At 42.8% G+C, this 16,466-nt stretch overlaps 2 long non-coding RNA genes across 2 annotated transcripts; both read right to left on the minus strand.

Moving 5' to 3' along the window:
* Nucleotides 1-3,938: 3,938 nt before the first annotated feature.
* On the minus strand, nucleotides 3,939-5,270 carry LOC144094789 (uncharacterized). Its single transcript, XR_013306571.1, has 2 exons — nucleotides 5,047-5,270; nucleotides 3,939-3,973 (listed from the first exon to the last, which is right to left on the minus strand). It is a non-coding gene; the product is annotated as an uncharacterized LOC144094789 (long non-coding RNA).
* A 7,700-nt stretch (nucleotides 5,271-12,970) lies between these two features.
* Nucleotides 12,971-16,179, minus strand: LOC144094790 (uncharacterized). The gene is made up of 3 exons (XR_013306572.1): nucleotides 16,062-16,179; nucleotides 14,511-14,807; nucleotides 12,971-13,081 (listed from the first exon to the last, which is right to left on the minus strand). It is a non-coding gene; the product is annotated as an uncharacterized LOC144094790 (long non-coding RNA).
* Between the last annotated feature and the right edge of the window lie 287 nt (nucleotides 16,180-16,466).

Genomic DNA, 16,466 nt, shown 5'->3' on the forward strand with positions numbered 1-16,466 from the left:
CTGCGGGTTCCTGGTTCGCGTGGCCCGGCAGGGATCCAGCCTGCCAGACCCGAACCGACCTCGCCAATGCTTCAATCGCCCCCCCCCCCCCCAACCGCCTGACACGAGCAACAGCCGCCAACGCAATGACCCGACCTACCCACCCCCCTGACCCCAGACGCCGCCTACATTTGAGGACGCCTCCCCCCTGCCCATGTTGTTCAGCGCATCCAAAGGCCTCGGCCGTCGGCTCCTGACGACCTGCGGCCTTGAAGCTTCGTGGGCCAGTGCTAATTCGTCCATCTCTTTCATCGTGGTGGCCAGCACTTCACCACCTTGCCATTTCTGTTCCACCGTCCTCTCATGCTGTCAACATTTCGCGTGTATCCTCCGCAGGGTCTTTCACAGTCGGGACGATCGCTCGGCGGACACCGGTGGAGTCACGAAGAAGACGGAGCTTGCAGTGGCACGGGACGGCTCTCTGACGCTAGGCCAGCAGCTGTTAAACCACCTCTTTGCCACCGGTATCAACGCCCCATTCTTAGGCTGGCCGCCCCGTAGCACACCACGGAAATGCCACTGTGGCCGGAGTTATGTCGGATGGCATAGGGTTGGATCCAAGCTGACGCCGGCTATGGAGATCCAGGGCGTTATCCTGGTGTAGGACCCAGCACCTCCACCAAATATTATAGGAGTTAACTCAGCAGCAGGCGCGGCAGGCCGCACTCAGGGAACACGAAAAACCCAGGTTACCCCACCACTAGCGGCATCGTCCTTGTTGCCGTCAAAAGCATCGCGATAGAGCAACGTCATCTTCGTCTTGCGACTGCGTACCTTAATAATTGTGATCCTCTGAAGCCTGTGCACTGGTTCAAAGGGAAATTAGCTTAATCCTGACTAGCTGAATGAAGATTTAATGCTTTTGCCAAAATAAGTTGTGATTCTCATGGTTCCTGGGCACTCGCTCTTTATATAGGAAGTTCCATTTTCCTTAACTTTCCTTGCACGCGAAATCGCTCTGTTCACCAAGTCGTCGAACTCATTCACTTGAATTTTGTGGAAAATACGCAGAGTAATTTCAACGAATACTTTGCAAAAGATATGTTCCTTTCGTGTTCAAATCAACGCAATGTCTGCGGTGCAGAATAGTGCCCTTGCTTCAGATACTGGATCAAAAGCATCAAACCCACTTAGTTGGAGTTTTATTCTCCTCATTTTTTAAAAGAACCGTGCCTGGCATCCTACTAGAAACACTTGTAGTGGGCGTATTTTGGTGAAACAGACATACAGCTTCTTAAGGACTATTAACCAACCGCCACAGCATGTTTTGAACAACCGCCTTCCCATCCGATTTGAAGGTTAAGCGACTTAAACTTAGTGCGCTCGCTAAAGCATTTAAAGGCTTTCTTTTCTGTCGTTCAATGCTCCAACATTTCCCTAAAATATCCAAAATACTTTACAAAGAGGCAAGAGGCAAAATACAAGCCAGGAGACCAAGTCTGGGTTTGGACGCCCATTCGCAGCCGTGGATTGAGTGAAAGCTTTTGCGCCGTTATTTCGGCCCGTACAAGGTTCTTCGTCAGCTAGGTGAACTGGATTATGAAGTCATCCCTGACGCAATGACTGCATCCCAGCTACGCCGCGTACGACCTGAAGTTGTCCATGTAGTCCGTCTGAAGCCGTATTATGCGCGCTAAAGGCCGCTGCATTTCCATCCTCTATTTTCGCAAGATCTGTTTTTTTTTCTCTTACTAGTCGCATTTTTTGTTTTAATGCATCGGGTTGATGCTTCTTTGAGAGGTGAGTAATGCCGCGAATATTTGCAGTGTTTGTTCGTTTTTCAAATCTGCCGCCACACCACTTTATCGCTTTGTTTGCGACGCAAGACGCGACAAGATTTATCTCGATTGATCGTAGCCAGGCAGAGCTTATTCTACGTTGTTTTGGAATGTTCTAGTAACTTTGCACTTTTTATCTCGAAAGTTCGCTGTCAGCTTTAAATTGAGCACGGCCGACAGCGGCGGGCATTCTGTTCGACGACCGCCGAGCACGCTTGTCGCTTCGCCGCCGCCGAGTGATTCAGTCCATTTTGGGTGCAAGTCAGCCCAATAAACAGTTTTCTTTTAGAAGGCTTTTTGCCCGTCTTCATCGCTGCTTCGACTGCCATCACCACTACGCGACAATGTGCATGTGTCTATTTTAAACAGTCGTATGTCCAGTAATAAATCTCTGATGAAGCCTTGACGTAGACAGCGAATCCTTTCGACTTGTGCTGCTGAGCAGGCCTCTGCAATCACGGTAAACAAAATGGTAAACAAAGCAGCCGCGCCTCTTTATTTAACCTCAAGGTGAAAACAGCCTTACTGGGGCCGAAGACTCATGGCAACAGTCACATGGCACATTAATCCTCGACGAATGCTGTGTTCCACGCCAAAAAGGCGAAATAAATGCAACGTTGCCAACTCCACTTTCTATCGTCGGACGACTTCACCTGTCTTTGTTCCGCATTGAGTCTGAGTACAACAGACGATCGTTTTGCACGTACATGGGTTAGTTGGTGTTTTAAGTGCGAATACATTATAACCAGCCTGCAACCACAAGAATTAACACAAATATAACGTCAATAAAATGACTGTGCTTATTTTTTCCTCAATGTTGGTCCTTGATTTTTCGCCTTAGTTATTAGGTCCTCTCATTCAAAAGAGCAAATTGCCCACGTTTCTGATATAAGTGTTCGTTGGACCTTCACAACACCTACCACCACATCTTAACAGATTAACGGAGAAAGAAAGTCGTAGGTGGAAAACACCCAGCTAGTGGGTAAATACAAATTTGTTCCTTGTTACTACCACCAGGGCGTGGCATGCCGTGTGCCTTGATAGGTGGCGTATGTCACGCTCTTCATGCACTATGTTTGTGTGACGCAGTCTGCGTGCAAGAATTTTGTCTTTTGTGGGTGTTAGGCTATTTCTACTTGCTCCTTTCACTGCCTTCATTTTTAGTTGTTTGAAAGAACTCAACATCTGATCGCTTTTTGACCTCGAAAAGCGGTAGCATGCTTTATCTGAATCCTCGTCAAAAACCTCTTAACCATTGAAACGGCCGTCCAGAAATTCGCTGGGTGCGGTAGAGCATTAGCACATTACTCATTAGAGATTTTTAGCACCACCCTCGCTTACTTCTACGTTGCTCCATAGAGTTTGAAGAATCCCAGAATGTGAAGGGCGAATTCAAATAAACGGTTAAATATTTTCACTGTCCACGTCAGCGCGGCCATGCGGTTGCAAAAGAAATTGAAGATTTTTTTTTAATTTGCGCAGTTTAAACTTTTCTTTTGGTCAGGTGAACTAAGGCCGGGCCAGTCCGGGTTGTGCATTCCACTCCAGCTTGGCAATTCTTCTAAACAGGTGGTATTATTCCTTCCCCTTCTGGTTAGCTTAGTTGGAAGCACGACTGCCAGGTTGAGGCCGCGGCTGGAATGGAACGCCTGGCTAGGACAATTTTTTTTGAGTTCGAAGCTTTAAGTAAGCTCCATGTTAATTGAAATTTATCCCTGGCTTCTTTCTTTCACTTTTCTGCTTAACTTAGAGCCTATCAGCTTCAAGAATATTTCTTGTCACTCATCCTGCGCGTATGAACCAGTGCTGAATTTACGTTCTGGGGCATATTAGAAAATCCTTTGCCTTAAAATGGCTGACGATATATCAGACCAAAGTGTTTCACCAAATCATTCCAAGCTTAGTTTTGTATAGGAAACATGAAGCAAAAAAAACGGTTCGAATATTACTTTTATTACCGTGTCTTTAACGAAACAGGCGGGCGTTTGTTTTAGTATAACGTCCACTTTTTCTCACAGTTGTATGTTTTGTTTTAGGAAATAACGGAGGCCATGCAACATAAGAGAGTAAGAAATATTTGTTTATTCACAACTAGTTACATCTTTTTCACTGCGTGAAGATCTCCAGTTTGTGCGCTCCTCAGGTGCAAGTTTACGCTGAAATGAAGGGAAACAAAAGCATTGATCAGTGAGTGTCGCCTGACAAGGCTGGAGAGCGCTATGAAACGGGTGTGTCGTGTTTGAGAGCACTTCTCAAACTGCGGAAGATTTTCTTGTGATTATTTCTGTTCTGGTCGCGGATAAGTTACGTAGCTTCGTAAACCATTCTCGTTAATCGCAGTTTTCCTTTTCTTCGCACCACCCAGGTCGTTGCTCTTTGCGAGACAAATTTTGTTATTGTGGCTCCGCAGATTTACCTAATGAAGCGCTTAGCACAGAAAATTAAAAATAAATGTATTGAGGCTTATTCATTAGCTGCAGAAAGCCTTCCTTTTATTCAGGTGCTCCTTTTCGGGCCTCGAATAGTACCAGGAGTTTAAAATAAAACTTTCAGTAATTCACAGCAAAATTTTGAGGTAAAAATATGGCTTTTTCAGCATAGTACTACAAGTGTTCGCGGACAGCAGAAAACAGGTGAATCGTTATTAGTAATCAGCGGGTTAACAAATTTTTAATTAGTAACATTTTAACTATTAGAGTTATCCGCCTAGTAGCAATTAGAGATTTGTAGCCGATCGTTACTAATAGCCATATCAGTTTTTAGAAGTTAGGAAACGTGATTACACTTGACGCTCGGGCTCGACAAAATTTGTCGTTTTTTGACTAACTACGTAGGCTGGAAAGGCTGCTTTACCTGCATGCTTTTCGAAAGCGCAACTATTTCGGCACGATGTATCCAAATTTTGTCGAGTCACAGCGCCGAGTATAATCGCGATTTTGAAATTCGAAAAACTGATATGGCTGCTACTATTACTAATGACCGGCTACAAATATCTAATTGCAACTAGGCGCCTAGCTATAATAATTAAAAAGTTCATTATTAAAAATTAGTTACCCAGCTTATTACTTCAAACGATTCCCCGGTTTTCTGGAGTCTGCCAACACAAGCAATACTGTGCCAAAAAAGGCATATTTTACCTCAAAAAACCTATTATTTTGGATTACTGAAACTCTTCTCTGAAACACCTGCTGTATAGTAGAGGAGCAAGTAGTAAGGTGTAAGAACATACCTTTAGCCCAGGAAGCCGTGGCCGCCGTGCAAACCACCGTAGGGTCCGCCGTAGGAGCCACCGTAGCCACCGCCGAGACCGTAGCCGCCGCCGAGACCGATGCCTCCAAGGGCGCCGCCGTATCCGAGACCGTGGCCACCGAAGCCGCCGAAGCCACGTCCGTATCCTCCGCCGTAGCCAATGGCGGCGACCATCGAGACGGCCAGGCAAAGCAGGACGGCGGCAGTCAGCTGTGATATCAGGACTAGTCAGGCGAAGCCGGCATTTTTGAGGAAATGTGTTAACTGCAATTTTGTGGAGTCTGCTTAAGGTGCAATTCCGTTTGTTTTCCGGTACGTTAGTTAACCATGCCCTTGTCTCACATTTTCTATCTGAAAATCGGTGGAAGTTTCTGGCACCAATATTGCATCACGAAAATTAAACCTTGGGGTGAGCCCCAATCTCGGCGTGCGAGCGTAATTTGGAGAAGGGAAGTGACCAGCCGAGCTCTGTGGCGGCATAACTTAGAGGGCCCGTTCTCTTTCAGCGACTTCCACGCCTAACAGAACGTACAGTGAGTGTAGAAGTCTAGGGCAGCAAAATGGTGGCGTAGAGTTCCGCGCAGAGTTCAAGCTGTATCATGCTGTACAAAAGCTCTTGATTCTCACCTAAGCGGGCATATCACGTAATGCTTCATGCGTCTTTCTAGTTGACAAACAGGCTTTTCACTATATATATATATATATATATATATATATATATATATATATATATATATATATATATATATATATATATATATATATATATATATATATATTAGCGGATAAGTTAAATGAGGGGCCCGTTTGACAAACTTACGAAGGGAGCCAACAGTCACCGGAAACCAAGGTGCATAGGGGAATGTTTTTTTTTATGTGTTGTGCTTATCAGTGGGATATTATAGTACTTAGATTAATAAATCGCTTAAAGAAAATTACTTATAAAGCAGCAGAAAAACAACCATGCCGCCGGTGGGATCCGAGCCCACGACCTCCGAATATCGCGTCCGGTGCTCTTACCAACTGAGCTACGGCGACGGCTGTCCAATCTGCTGCTCTCGTGGGTATTTATGTTCATTTGGTGTAAGCGAACACCTTGAGAGTGTTCACCAGCGCCACCCTCGACCATTCACGTCACGCTCGCGGTATTACAGGACGTGCTACGTCCGCCGCTACGGTATATATATATATATATATATATATATATATATGGAAAAAGTACGTATCTTGTAAGTAGCACACGTTATACTCTACATTTTTTCGTCCTCTCTGAGTTCGGTTTTCTTGATAGTGGCCGACATGAAACAGCGCAGGCGATTACCGCTTCTAATGCTCCACAGCAAACCATTTATAATTTATCACGTTGCTCACAACGATCGAGTGCTATGTGTGGCATGTAGTGGTCACAGACTCAGAAATTGTTCCGCATGTTTGCGTTACTACATTGTTCGGTTAAATTATCTGCGGTCTGCGGTCCGCGACTAAGTCTCCAATGATTATCAGGGGCGAGTAATTTGTGGCAGGCTCGACGTTCTCCCTGAAACTATGAATATCTGTGGAACACTACAGAGCGTTCGCGATTTTTCCTCATGATATGCCGACAGTGTTGCGATCTGGAGCAACATAGATCTATAGATAGACTGGGAACATAGATAGATCGGGAACAGCATAGGTGGACACATGCATAGCAACTGAAGAAAATACATAACTTTCCGTCGGAAAACTGCCGATGTCCTATTAGCCCTTCTCTCGTTGCCGCATTGAGCACAGCTATTGAATTGCAAGATTGAGGTGCCAACAGACTCACCAGGGTCCTCATGTTCGGTGTATGGCTCGCGTTCACGGTGAAGTGAAGTGTGATTCCACGAATCCAAGGAAAGGCTTTTATACTCAAGTTACATTAAATTACGTGCGGTATTAGCATACCGCTTCATTTCCTTAACCGTCGCTACCCACAATTCTTCTTCTTTAGTTGTCTTCACGTCCTGTCTTTTTGCGCATCCCAATAAAAAACCCGCCATTGGAACGTGATTTAAAGCGTTGCTGTTTCTTTTTTTACATTAGAAGTTAGAATGCGATCCAGCATGCTGCTGTGTTTCTTTTCCGCTGTTTTTTTCTGCTTTACCTTTATCAATTCCCACGTGCAAACCATTAACTCCATTTCCCATCCTTAGCTTTTACCAAAAGACATGAACTGTCTGAGCATGGGCATGAACATGGACATGGACATGGACTTTCTTACATCAGTGAAATCGGTGCTTGTTTCTATTCGTCATTCGTATGCACTTAGTGCACCTTGAAACACTTCATCCTCAAAAGGTGAGGTCAATTTTTTTCAATAAGCGCATTTCAAATACATCTCCTATGCTTTCCAATACTGGTAATTTTACATACCTTATGCTTGCTTTTATTTGTTCATAGAATGTAAGAATCTATTTTTCAAGGTTAAAATTTCGTTTCGTAAGGGTGGTTGGAGTGGATAAAGCAGGCAGTGAAGTAACACGTTTTGCAAACCTAGAAAGTTTCACAACTTTCGCCGTCCGCGCAGGCGAAACGCAGCGCAAGCCGACGTTTGAGGAATTTCAAGGTGTTATGATTCTGCACCGCGCGTATTATGTGATACAGCACGGGTGGCGACACCGACCACAGCTGCTTTCTCGACAGCAGCGTAAAGGAATCGATTACATAGATTGAGAAAAAACTGCCGTCCTGATATAGAATAGAGTTATTGAGCAAATGAATGGCTACAAATTCGAACTGTGCCCTTTATTTAAAGCTCTAAATTAGATTAATTCATTCTGCATGCCTCAACTACACTGGAATTAGCCTAAGTCGAATGCTTTTATTTTAAGTTTATATCGACTTGAGAACTGTGAGTGTGACACAGGGGACAGTCAAATTTTGTTGGCAATGCCTGTAAGTCCGTCCAGGTAGCAAAAGTGGGCATTGAGAATATCAGATCGTATTGCCTCCCCCACTTTGAAAGGACACTGAGCAAAACTCCTCCCAAATATTGTCATTAAAAATTGATTCTCTTGCTTTCATGGAACGTTGACGTTTGTCCGGAAGGAAAAAAAAACATTTATGACGTAGAAAGTTTAATTCTTTGCCTCCCTTCCCCCCCCCCCCCCCCCTCCAACCACACACACACACACTCTGTACAAACTGGTGAGGTCCTCACCTCACCGAGGTGGACTGGTTGCCGCCGTTTTGAAGTGAATATTAGTGTAACATAGCCTCACGGATCCGTGGTGAAATTCGGTGCCGACGCATGCAATTAACTTCCGAGATGGGCCCAGGACGGCGACACCATTATTTCGATTTATACTCCATTCTGGTTTATAAAAGCTCTGTTTTTGGTGACAGGGCCCTAGGGGTCTATTGGTCGTTCGAATCCTAGTGTCTATCGAAAGAAGTAAAATTCATTTTATTTTCAGTGTCCTTGGTGAGTAAAACAAGTAGAAATGTGGTTGGTGTTATCCATCAGGAGTCGAAGAGTTTATTACGAACAGGAGTAACAGAGGTAGACATAAACACGTAGGTGAGGCACCGTTATTACACACTGTAGATTAACGTTTGTAAAAGAAGATCACGCCCGCACCACGAATATATCGCGTGTAAAAAAAATTGCTCTGCAGTGTGCGTAATTTTAACTATGGTGTAAAATGAATGATGAAAGCAGTAAATACTAGCTGTGTACAGGCCTCCGACCTGAGAAAAGCGGTGTTTCTTGACACATTGAGTCGCTGTGCTTGAATACTGTAAATGTTATGAAAAATCATCGTTTACCATGAGCGATATTGACGTAAATACAACTTCTGTCGGTGATGCCTAAGCGCAGTATCGCCAAGAAACCCCCTCAATAGTTCTTCATCAATTGATGTTTGTATGACCAATCATAACACATATGCATCAGAGTTAGGGTCTGACACGCTGCCTTGTGACGTCATAGTCAGGTGTCTTTTTTTTTCGCAACAGGTATACAATGACCATCGTTTTCAACATAAAAGCGTCAACGATTTATCACTCGACGTATTTAAAGCCCTAATATAACCAGTGGATTAGCCTCCCATGTACATAGAGCATAAGGCTAATAAAGCGCAGGATACTTTTAAAATATATTTCCAGCGATCTCAATCAAATTAATTTTCACCTTCTGAAATCTGGAAAACATGAATGAAAATAAAGAAACCCAGGATCGATAACGCGGAATACGAACTAGTAATAGTAAGAATGAAGTGTTTCACAGTCCTCGTGCCACTAAATACGTGAACCTTTCTGTTGCGTTCAAATAATTTGGAGACCAATTGTATGCTCACATTAAAAAGTTAAAATTTGAATAAAAGACGCTGTATTTTATGTTTTGTGCTTTATAAGGTGTCATGCTTTAAGGTTGTCCTGAAAAAAACACGGAAGCAGTTCCACTTCCACAAAGGAAGAGGCATAAGCTGCCCTCCTTCATTGGAGTAAGTGTTGTTAAGCAATGCTTTCCTCACTGAAGACGAATTGGCCGAAGATATAAAACCAGGTCCTTATTAATACAGCAATGTACATCCAATACCCAGTTGCCAACTGAAGCCAGACGCCCTCCAAATAAACTGGAGTTTTAAATGTTGTTACGTCAGCTGAACCTCATAAACTCTTAAAGCAATTAAAGCAAGACATGGTGAGTGGTTATAATACGATCCAGCTCTTTACCGTGAATAATCTCTCATCTTAAGTTGTTTTGCATTTTCAGATTTAATAAACACAACTATGCCAGCCGGAATCTTTCCACACTATTTTAAGATAGCTAAAACTGTACCTACACACAAAGAACCAGCGCAAAATATTTTTGTTTCTTGCCGACCTACTTCTGTTTTACTGATTTATTGAAGGCATAAAAAGCCTTTAAATTATCATTTGACTACGTTTCTACTAAAATTAATTATAATCTCGCTTTTACCAATCTAGTTTTCATGAAACAAAGCACCCTTATATGCCCTGGTAAATATAAAAACCTTTAATATAGCAAAAGAAATGAAATCAAAACGTACACTTCGGGATTTTTTTTCTTAATTTACGGAAGGCCTGTGGTCTTCATAAGCACAAAATTTTGCTTTAGGAACTTCCCAACTGCCTAATTCGACATTTTGCATTAGACCACATTAAGATTTGAATCATAAGTCTAGATCGCAATTGCTGGCTTGTGTTTCTCACCACGCAGCCATCATAAAAATTTATTTGTAATGAAGATAACAGTTCGTAAGCCTCTTTTGAGAGCGCTTGCAAGTAAAACCTTGAAATGAAACTCGGGGTACCTCAAGGTTGCACACTAGGTCCCACTCTCTTTCTGTTGTTTAGAAATGATATTGCAAAGTGAAAACTACACAGCTTATGGAGCAGTCTTTGCTGAATACATTTCATTTTCTACTGGTAGAATTTGCGGACTGAGTAAAAGATCCAGCAAATTAATGCCCGTCTCGGATGCCTATTTGGTTTCAGGAAAATTATTTGCAACTGAACACGTACAAATAAAAATAATACGTTTCAAACTGATTTGCACTGTGTAAAAGAAAGCGTGATGGCTAAATTCATAATGGCATATACTGAACAAGTGTCTGCTCAAAAATATTTGCCGTCTGAATTTATCTCGGACAAGCCATATTAATAACCTTCTGACCAATGTTGGCCGTTCAATGGTCTTTATGAGCAGCATAGCTAGGCTTTTTCCTTCCTTTCGGAAAAAAAAAATTTAGTACGCACTATTTCACTCAAGTCTGCTGTAAGGGACATTAGTATTGGGCACTGCGACAAAAGAAAAATCACAACAGATCGCTTGTGCGGAAAAAAGTCTTCCTACGTCTCTTTGACGATTGTAAAAGTAGGATCTGAGCTTCCAACCGTGTGACTGTTAAAATATGATTTATTAACAGCCAAAAAGGCGTATGACTGAAAACTGATGCAATTAAACCGCAAAAAAAAACAAAAAAACATTGCACTAAATATAGAGGTATGCCTCCTCAGTATAGGCTTCTAACTTGTCACATAAAACAAGAAAAGATAGTAATGACTATGGCATCTATGGTTACTGCGTGAATTAGCACGATCTTCATTATCAAGCAGTAAAGTTGCTTAACCATCATGACTGCTGCGTCAAACTCACGCCTCCATTAAATTGCTTCAGACTACAGTATAAAGTGTCCTTAATGACCACAGATCTGATTCTGTGTATATAAATACGTTAAAACGCGCATGTTAACCACCAAAATGTTTCATATCCGGTCAAAATGGTATTTCTTGGAAACCCTATGGGACGTTCCATTTAAACGCGCTTTTTTTTTTCCCTGATCAAATGTTTTCGCGTGTTATGTCATATATTTGTGTCACCTGTCAAGTTGTGTTAATCTACAGCCGGTTTTGTGCGTTCGTGTATGCCTTGTGTCTTACGTCTTACGTTTGTATTGTTAACGAGTCGATTCGCTGTGAATGTATTCGAAAGGTTTTGCCTGATGTAACTTCACCTGGGAGACGAAGGCTTGTCAGGCTTTATGACTTTTGCCTTGTCTTCCACTTTCATTGTGAGGAAATCAATTTAAAAGTTAAAGTTATGTTCTCATTGATTGAACTGGAGATTTTATTGTTTCCTGAAAAAGCACGCTTTGTTCCGCAGGAAAATACCGAATATTTTCATCGCCGGTGCTATCAACGCGGTACTACATCTTGTCGTGGTGCATCTCTGCTCCTAGCAAATTTGCTGCGCGCAGGATAAGTAACAAGAATAAACAAGAACACGGCCGTGGTCACACGGAGCGCGCTTCGGCAAACGAACGTGGCTCTTCAAAGCTACTTTAAATCCCTGTGTTACGTTATATGTGTTCAATATTTGACAAAAATTATATAGTAGTCAAGAAAGGGGCGACATTACGCGTGATTCGGCGACCACAACGCAGATGCGCGTTGCTAGGATAACCACTGTCGTCCGCAGCAGCCTCGTTTCCCTTAAAAGGATTGATTGATTGATTGATTGATTGATTGATTGATTGATTGATTGATTGATTGATTGATTGATTGATTGATTGATTTATTGATTGATTTGTTTATTTATTTATTTATTTATTTATTTATTTATTTATTTATTTATTTAGTTATTTATTTATTTATTTATTTATTTTCCGCCACCACTCATGCTAAGAAGAAATCTCAGAGAACTTAAATTCAATTGCAGCCGTTAAGCATTCATTCAGGCATGAGTTTGTCTTTTTGTTGCATTCATTTGACTGTGGTCACTGAGATACCACTAGCTTGAACGAACTCTCCCCATAGCCATGCTATCATATGGTGCGGTAATTGATGAATGAAGATTGAAAGCTTTTACCTAACTGGGCCGTGATTCGCAAGGTTCCTTGGGCTCTCGCTGTTTATGCAGGAAGTGCCACTTGCATTAACTTACTTTGTAAGCGAAACCGTTTTATTCACTTATTCATAGATCTGTATTAAGTTTAATGTTTGCTGAATTTAACTGAGTGAATTCCTGCGCGCACTTTGAAAATTATCAGTCGCCCTTGAGTTCAAAACAATGCAACGTCTGAAACTTTGCACTTGGTACAGATATCGAAAACAAATCGTTGAACCCCCTTTGGTGGTGATTTATTGTCGCATTTTTTTTTCAAAAGTACGCACAGAGTCCTACTAGAAGTACAAGCAGTGGGAGTATTTGGCGTCAAGCGCAAATAAAGCTGCGGAAGGAATATTATCCGACTGCCGAAGCTTATTTTGAAGGAACGCCTTCATATCCAACCTGAAGGTCCAGCGACTTCAAGCTTGTGTGCGCGGTAAAGCATTGTTGAAAGACCTTTTTTTGTTATTTATCATGCAAACATTTTCCTAAAATACCTTCAAGTAGTTTACAAAGAGTCGAGACATGGGCTGCATGTGTTTATTTACTTTAAATAGTCGCATGTCCAGTAATGAATCTGTGATGAAGTGTTGAGGCAGCCGTCGGTTCCTTTCAAATTGTGCTGTTTGCCAGGTCTCTGCAATCAAGGTAAACAAAAAAGTTTTTCCTGTTAGGTATCGAGTGCCTTATCAAATAAATAGGAATCGCATTCCACAGGTATTTTGCTCTTTAAAGCGTAATGAGATCACGTAAGAAGCAGAACAATAGAAGAAAAGATAATGAAAAACTGAGTGAAGCGAAGCGCAGCTTGCCTACTTTGTTATTTTGGTGATGCCTAGATTATTAAAACTTTAACGTCTTCCTGCTGATCTTGTTTTAGCGACAGTGTCATTCTTTTTCAATGCTTTCGGCAATATTCCAAATGTTCAAGTGAACACTTTTAAAAATTTCTTAGTATACGGTGTTCGAAATAGGAAGAAAATCTTTTCAGGAACAAGCTCTCGGCCACGGTGAACATCCGAATTAACTGTAATTTGCTAATTAACTTTTTAAGTGGACAGTGGTGGTCAGTGCCAATGGCGAGTTCGTGGCCACGGATAAGGTGGTGTCATGTGAATTTTTGAAACTAAATGAAACTCTTTCTAGAAATCACTGCAGTTTGAAAAAAAAATTCGATGGTCTTCTCTTCACAAAACCGATACTGAGGACAAAAGCCGACCCGCCCTGGTGGCTCAGTGGTTAGCGCGCTCGACTGCTAATCCGGAGTTCCCGGATTCGAACCCGACCGCCGCGGCTGCGTTTTATGGAAGCAAAACGCTAAGGCGCCGTGTGCTGTGCGATGTCAGTGCCCGTTAATCATCCCCAGGTGGTCGAAATTATTCCGGAGCCCTCCACTACGGCACTTCTTTCTTCATTTCTTTTTTCAATCCCTCCTTTATTCCTTTCCTTACGGCGCGGTTCAGGTGTCCAACGATACATGAGACAGATACTGCGCCATTTCCTTTCCCCCAAAACCTATTATTATTATTATTATTATTATTATTATTATTATTATTATTATTATTATTATTATTATTATTATTATTATTATTATTATTATTATTATTATTATTATTATTATTACTATTATTCACAAAAGCCGCACAGTACGTCCAGTGCAAATGCAACAGGGCGGCCACGCAGTAGACGATGAATAGGCTTTTTCTTTTTTTGCAGCAAGCGACTACGCGAAAGAACGCTGAGGCCGCTGTATTTTGCAAAAGCGCAGGCAGTTCGAATTGGCTACCGTAAGGATTGCAACGCGTCACCAGAGCAGGCTATGTTTGTACTGGACTTTCTGCGCGCCTTATGCTCTCTCAGTTTCGGTTTCGTGCGGGAAAAAATAAATCACCGGATCTCCTCGCCCTGTACGGCTTTAGAGAGCGGCTTTTTCTACTTTAAGAAAAAGATATGTCATCATATTCTTCGTGGCTACGAACTCGCCATTATCTTGCCAGCATGAATGGGCAATCAGCAATCAGCAGAAATTTTTAGCTCAAGGATAGGCAATGGAAGCACTAATGTACCTGCTGAATATTCTGGGTCGAAAGAACAGAAGAACAGCGAGCGCTTCAGCCCCAAAAGCCGCCACCGTAGCCACCGCCGTAGTTTCCACCGTAGGAGCCGCCGTAGGATCCACCGTAAGAGCCACCGTAGCCACCTCCGTAACCACCGCCGTAGCCGCCGCCGCCTCCGTAGCCGCCGAAGCCGTGGCCTCCGAAGCCGTGGCCACCGAAGCCGCGGCCGTACTTTTTGGCCTTGAGGTGGCTCAAGAGACCTCCGTAGGCGACAGCCACTACGACGCACACGACGAGGATGGCCAGCTGCGATAGAAAAGAAAAAAAAAGCTCTCACACATGCACAAACGCCACAGCGGACTTTCAATCAAGAAAAAAAAAAACAGACGTGGGGGTGGGAAAGAATGGATGGAGTAGTCTTTAGTCTTAAAAAGAATTGGACTCGAAGGAAACATGCAGCCAGCACAGCATGCGCATTACATCCCCATATATTGTAAGTGTAGTATGTGCCTTAATGCCTAATCATATGGCATTTGTCAATAACTGTCGGCCCAGCTTTCATAATGTTAAAGTACATGGACAAGCGTCTGTCAGGAAAGCCCTGCCTGGCAATAAATCTTCGCAATTAGAGGTATTGAGACGTGTTCCGCATATTTGGTTTTCGCTGTTATTATTACGGTGCAACACATGCGTCTAACTGTTTTGGCGTATGTCATTTATGTGTTCATGTCGATCAACCAAACAAAGTACATGCACAGTTTTCTTCGGGGACTTAATGCAAACAGGACGCGCAGACTATAAACATGCGCAGGAATTCAGATTGGCTGCCAATGTAAATAGCTTCGTTGGTTTAGAGACCTCTCGATGGACTCAAAAACTGTAGCCTGCAAAGTACAATTAAGCCAGCTTATGGAATCGAACAGCTTCGAATTTGGCACCGTGAGCCGTGCGAAATTAATCCTTTTCATTGTCACTTACAGCTTCGTGAACAGCGAATAACTGCATATGGTTAACAATAAACCGCATTCAGAGGACGAAGAGTTATTTTTAAATTTGAATATCTGATACAGCCATTAGTATAAATGAATTATTACCGCATACTCAATACACGACCTGAGTGATGTAACCGGAAAGACGCCTCCAGTTAAGATCAGCAATCTTTAAAAATTTAAACGCGAACTTTTCGTACGGTTGACATCGTGAGTGTGAACGTATACTTCTTTATCCGTCACAGAGCGCGCCCCTACCTAATAATTTATTTAACTGAGTAGCTTTCTGGTACAGTTACCTCCATCAACCCAAATCACCCCCACTTCCACCTTTTTTTTTTTTGGTCCTCCGAACTGCGGCAAACGCTTAAAATGAATTCCTGATGCATAGGCAATTGCGTTAATATTGGAAACTTATCGCAATCCTTTCCAATTTCTCTTCAAACCAAGCGTCGGTCAGGATGCCTTTCTTGGCTGAGCGGTATTGAACTTCCTGATTCTAATGTTTTGAACAAAGACAATTCAGGTGAATTAACTGAAGCGAAGAAAACAAAACGCAAAGCCTCCTTACCAGAGTCCTCATGGCGTTTGTTCGATCAGGAAGATCGTCAGCAGAGATATTGGTGCCGTGCAACGTACCACTATCGCTTTTATACCATGGGTTTCAAAATTTCTTCTCGGAATACCCCCCTTCGCGTGACGTAACGCGCGTTCAGCTTTCCCGTAACAACTTCTCGCCGTGCCCCAACTGACGTTGCCGCATCGAAAGCCGCCCGGCAAGAGTTTCGCCGTCTCAGATTAATTTAGCGCAAACCAGTAAATTCCCCGCAGCCTTTGCCCCCTTAATGTGTGTCGAACGCCTCTGCCAAGGAGAAAATGTGTGATACAGACTCTTCTGTCGTTGCCTTCTGTCCGGCTCGCGTGTGGGTTGTTTCGGCCGCACACCGCACGAAGCGCCTGAACAAGTTTCCTCAAG

This window comes from Amblyomma americanum, chromosome 6, assembly GCF_052857255.1.
Source record: "Amblyomma americanum isolate KBUSLIRL-KWMA chromosome 6, ASM5285725v1, whole genome shotgun sequence".
In the NCBI taxonomy this organism is placed as follows: domain Eukaryota; kingdom Metazoa; phylum Arthropoda; class Arachnida; order Ixodida; family Ixodidae; genus Amblyomma; species Amblyomma americanum.